Here is a 5,909-nt window from a genome sequence, read left to right as displayed (position 1 = left end):
GATAAGTAAAGGAAATGTCACAGCGGAAACGACCAAGAGAAAGAGTGACGTCATGTGTGAAGACACGACGACACTCATAGTTCAAAGATAAAAATTTATTCTCCAATTACTTGCTCAACACCACCATATTCTCGTCGCCGCTCAACCTGCATATAAGGAAAACACATGCAGGGCTGAGTACTATAAATATACTCAGTGGGCTCTTGCCGAAAACATTTTCAATAAAAAATATGATTTATCATGCCATATATAAGTAACCATCGGGGTTTAACTTTAGAAAGGCCCGAGGCACTCAAAATCATTTCCCATTGTAAAAGTCGACTGATCAGTCATTTTCCCATAGACGTTAGCCATATCTGCACATACGTGACTTGGAATGTGGCCACAAACCAAGCCACTAGACCGGCCAGCCCGTACGCTAGCACACGATCTACCATAGGTGTACACTAATCCAAGTAGGGTTTGCGGCCCTACGAGGACCCGAATTCGATTTAAATAATAGTGGCATAAGCCACATCAGATAGGCACGTTAAAAATCAAATCACGGCATGATAAACGCAGTTTCACTCCCATCGATAAAATATTTAGGACATCGTCCTTATTTAAAAGAAAGCCCACCTCGACTGCTAAACTTTCAAGTACTTTCTTCCCCTTGGTATCACGTTTCACTTGCGATGATTCACCTTTAAAATTTAGATAATAGATAAATCAACACACTTTTTCAAATAAATAAATAAAAATGCATGCATCCTAAGTAAAGTCTTTTATCTCGTTTTTCTCGATTTTCGATTATTTGGCGGTTGCCTAAGGCGTCGCGTGAGACGCCGGTCGGCCGCTTACGCCCATAATTCCTCCGTTGGCTCCTCGTATTCTTCTCAACGATATCGAATTAAATCCTAAGATTTAAGCGCATAATTAAATCATCGCGACTATTTCCCTTCGCTTTTATATTTATTCCGGACTTAGGATAAAATTCCTCGTCCTTTGAAAAGTTTCGAAATTAATTAAATAATTCATAAAAATATTTAATCTCATGATTAACTTATCGTAATAATTTTCCCACAACTAATTTAATTATCGAACCAAAGATTTATTTACAAAACCCAAATTTCCCCACCTTATCTCTCAAATTTAATTAAGAAGCCCCAAACAAAAAATAAATAGAGCCCACACTAAACAAATCATCCACCTTAATTTAATAGGCCCAATTTCTAAAAAGACAAACACAGGCCCAAATCCTTTTTTAAAAGAACAAATTGCCCAGTTATACTCCCACCTTCTCCACGCCTATCTCTTCTTCCCCCATCTCTCTACTTCTCTCTCTCTCAACAAAATCGGCATTAATACTCCAGATTTCCCGTCGGCTTCTCCAATTTAGCCGTCGTCAGCGGATCGGGGATGCAATCGGAGTGCCCTGGTACACCAGCACCGATCGCGGACGCAGAGCTGCAGCGTGGCGGCGGTCACTACACTCGCCAACGTCTTCAAGTTCGCTCGCTCCAGCCCCTGCATCATGTACGCCTCCGCCGACAGCCCCCGCAGATCCCATACCGCGCGCCGCTGCTGCCACGCTCACCTAAAAAGGACGGTGCTGCTGTTCACCGGGAAGACGCTGCTGTCGCCGCCATCAGCAGCGTCCGTCGGTCAGCCTCCGCCGCTCCGTTGGCCCGATTTACCCCGAAACGTCCCGAAACCAATCCAAACAGCCCCGCACAACCCCGAAACCTTGCAGATAAGTTCTTGATTTGAAATCATGAATTAAAGCTCGAATCTTTGATTTAGATTGTTCAAATTATAGATTTGTTTCGTTTATTGTTTTTCATGAGATGCACAAATATGGAATTGGAGAGGAATTGGGTGGAAGAAGGGTATACCTTCAATTTGCAGATTTGCAACTGAACGACACAGGGACCCCCTCGCTTTAGCTCTCGGTTTCTTGAATCTGTTCCGACTGGAATAGGAAGAAACGCAGCCTTGTTCTTGTGAATTCTTGCAGAAGTGGAACTTGATTTGGGAAGGAATTGTGGAAGCGGCGAGGGTAGAAAGACTATGATTTATAAGAGAATTTGTGGTAATTGATTCTCAATTAATTGGAATTAAAGGCTGATTGGTGGTTTAATTTTGGAAAATGATTTGATGGGAGGAGAGGAAGACGCCTGAAAGGGGAAACGATTTTTAATGTGGGTTGAGGGAGGTTTTCGAATTCTTCCCTTTTTTTGAATTAAATTGAATTTGTTTACTATTTTATTGCATATCACGGGGGAGGAATACTTCATCACGGAGGAGGAAAATCTCTAAGAATCTTTAATTAAATTGAATTATCGAATTGGTGACCAAGTCAACAGGAAGAAGATTTAAATTGATTTGTATAATTCATTGTATTTTAATTAAATTATGCCGCCCACAATTTAATTATCATAGACTAAATTTTTATATTATTTATTCAATTTATCGGATCCAATACGGAATCGAGTCCAATAAACATTCCTCACGGAAAGTAATTATTTACATTCGCATTGTGATGTACTTCACAATTTCTCGCTCTAATAACAAATTTTCATTTATTCAAAAACAATTAGTTTCACCCCACATCAATTATTCAAAAACAACCATGTCACATATTCAACAAAGCTGACCTAGTCAAAAATTCCAACTCAAAATTTGGTCACGAAAAGTATCCAACAATAATTCCACTCGACAATTAATCCACTGACTTCGCAACATTAAAAGCATTAAATGCAAGTACTTTAGGGTTCGAAAATTAGAGTTCAAAAAGTGGGGCGTTACATCCTACCAACCTTAACAGAAATTTCGTCCCGAAATTTGTTACCCTCAAGTAAAGAGTTTTGGGTACAGTTCCATCATCCTGTCCTCATTCTCCCACATGGCTTCTTCATGCACATGATTTTCCCAAAGTACTTTCACACAAGCAACATGTTTAATTCTCACATTCTGGATCTTTCGGTCCCAAAATCATTTGGGGTCTCTCTTCGTAGCTCAAGTCTGGGTTCAAAGCGACTTCTTTTTAGTGAATCACGTGCTTTGGGTCGAACACGTATTTCCGCACCTGCGACACATGAAAGACGTTGTGCACATTTCCAAGGCTTGGGGGTAGCGCCAAACGGTATGCAACAAGACCCACTCCTTCAAGGGTTTCATAAGGCCCAATAAATCGCGGTTATAAATTTTCCCTTAACACCAAAACGCGTTATCCCTTTCGACGGGGATGCTTTGAGGAAAACTTTGTCGCCAGCTTGAAATTGTAAGTCGGTTCGCCGGGCATCCGCATATGACTTATGTCTGTCTTGAGCTTCTTTTATCCTTTCACGAATTTGTCGAACAATTCCAACCATCTCTTCAACTGCATCGGGTCCAAGTACTCTTCTCTCGCTAACTTCGTCCCAGTAGAGCGGGGATCTACACTTTCTCCCATACAAGGCTTCATACGGCGCCATGTTTATTGTTGCCTGGAAACTGTTGTTGTAGGCGAGCTCAATCAGTGGTAGTGCGGACTCCCAACTTCCTCCTCGGTCGAGCACCACAGCTCTCTACATGTCCTCGAGAGTTTGGATCGTTCTTTTGGATTGCTCATCTGTCTGCGGGTGAAACGTTGTGCTAAAATTCAATCGGGTTTCTAGCTCACGTTCTAGGCTGATCCAAAATCTTGAAGTGAACTTCGGGTGACGGTCAGACGTGATCGTCACTGGGACTCCATGCAGTCGCACTATTTTCCTTATATAAATTTGAGCTAGCTTGTTTGATCCATATGTTATGGGAATCGGTATGAAATGTGCACTCTTTGTGAGTCAGTCTATAATTACTCAAATGGCGGTGTTCCCTTTAAGAGTCCTTGGCAATCCCGTTACGAAATCCATGGCGATGTGCTCCCATTTCTACTCGGGAATCTCTAGCGGTTGTAGCTTTCCACACGGCCGTTGATGTAGAGCCTTCACCTGTTGGCAGGCTAAGCAGCGCTCCACAAATACCGCTATATCTCTCTTCATACCATTCCACCAAAAGGACTTCTTCAAGTCTTAATACATCTTCGTACTCCCCGGGTGAGCGGTGTAAGGAGTCTCATGTGCTTCACTCATGGTATCGTTTTTGAGTTCTTCGTCACTCGATATGCAAAGTCTCCCTTCGAAGGTGAGGGCATTGTCGGATTCTTCACGGAAATTCCCAGATTTGACAGTTCTTACTTTGACTCGAATTTCTTCCAATTTCACATCCATTCGTTTGGCTTCAACAATTCTTATTCTTAGATCAGGTGCAATTCGGCCTTCCACCGTTTCAGGTGCCCTTACCACTTCCAAACGCATCTTGCTAAATTCGCGTATCAAGTTTTTCTTCTTTGGTGAGAAAAGTGGCCAGTTGGGAATGGCCCTTCCGGCTCAAGGCATCTGCCTCTACATTTGCCTTGCCGGGGTGGTAATTGATGCCACAATCGTAGTCCTTCACCAATTCGAGCCATCTTCGTTGTCACATGTTTAAATCCTTTTGCTCGAAACGTATTTCAGGCTTTTGTGGTCTGTAAAGATTTCACATCGTACCCTGTAGAGATGATGCCTCCAAATCTTTAGGGCATGTACAACTGCTGCTAGCTCCAAGTCGTGGGTTGGATAGTTCAACTCGTGTGGCCTCAATTGTCGTGATGCGTAGGCAATCACTTTGTCGTTTTGCATCAAAACATATCCAAGTCCCACTTTTGAAGCGTCAGTATAGACCACGTAGCTCATTCCAGGCTCTGGTACGGCTAGAATCGGTGCACTAGTTAGCTTTTCCTTCAAGAGTTGAAAGCTTGCCTCACACTCCGAGGTCCAATTGACTTTTACCCCCTTCTTGAGTTGTTGGGTTATGGGTCTCGCTATCTTGGAGAATTCCTCTACAAACCTTCGGTAGTATCCTGCCAAGCCTAGGAAACTCCGAATCTCGTTTGGTGTTGAAAGTGCTTTCCATTGTTGTACCGCCTCAACCTTGGCGGGATCCACTCGAATTCCTTCTGCCGACACAATGTGACCAAGGAAGTTTACTTCCTTAAGCCAAAACTCACACTTGCTGAATTTGGAGTGCAGTTTTTTTTTTTTCACTCTTCAAGGTCTCCAAAGTGATTCACATGTGCTCCTCGTGTCCCTTCTCATTGTTCGAGTAGACGAGTACAACATCTATGAAGACCAAAACGAATTTATCCAAGTATGGTTGAATTACTCAATTCATCACATCCTTGAATACTGCAGGTGCATTCGTTAATCCAAACGGCATTACCACAAACTCATAGTGACCATATCTTGTGCGAAAAGCGGTCTTCGGTATGTCCTCTCTTCGGTCTCTCAATTGATGGTATCCGGACCTTAAGTCCATCTTTGAGAACACACCGTCTCCTCGGAGTTGATCGAATAGGTCATCTATCCTTGGCAGTGGCTATTTGTTCTTCAGGGTCATTTTGTTCAACTCTCTATAGTCGATACACATTCTCATCGACCCATCCTTCTTCTTCACAAAAAGCACCGACACGCCCCACGGTGAAACACTGTGCCTAATGAAACCCAGGTCCATAAGCTCTTGAAGTTGTATCTTGAGTTCCTCTAACTCTTTAGGCGCCATTCGGTATGGTGCCTTGGACACAGGTGTCGACCCTGGCTCTAGGTCGATCTTGAACTCCAATTGTCGATCTGGCGGTGGCCAGGCAAAGCTTCAGGAAAAACGTCTGGAAATTCTCGTACCACAGCAACATCCTCCACTTTCCTTTCCTCCTCATCTCCTTGTAGATAGACAAGATAGGCAGGACGCCATTTTCTCAACATCGTAGTGGCTTGGAGTGCGGAGATTTTAGACGTTCAGCGAGATTCCATGGTACACCATTGGTTCCTTCCACGGGCTTGTAAAGATATATGCTTCTCCTTACAACGAAT

The 5,909-nt window shown here is 43.1% G+C and overlaps 1 long non-coding RNA gene across 1 annotated transcript; it reads right to left on the bottom strand.

Moving 5' to 3' along the window:
- Positions 1–1,037: 1,037 nt before the first annotated feature.
- On the bottom strand, positions 1,038–3,146 carry LOC121744492. The gene is made up of 2 exons (XR_006038631.1): positions 1,875–3,146; positions 1,038–1,739 (listed from the first exon to the last, which is right to left on the bottom strand). It is a non-coding gene; the product is annotated as an uncharacterized LOC121744492 (long non-coding RNA).
- Between the last annotated feature and the right edge of the window lie 2,763 nt (positions 3,147–5,909).

The sequence above is a fragment of the Salvia splendens genome, chromosome 8 (assembly GCF_004379255.2).
Source record: "Salvia splendens isolate huo1 chromosome 8, SspV2, whole genome shotgun sequence".
Lineage (NCBI taxonomy): Eukaryota > Viridiplantae > Streptophyta > Magnoliopsida > Lamiales > Lamiaceae > Salvia > Salvia splendens.
This window is presented reverse-complemented; position numbering and strand designations above follow the sequence as displayed.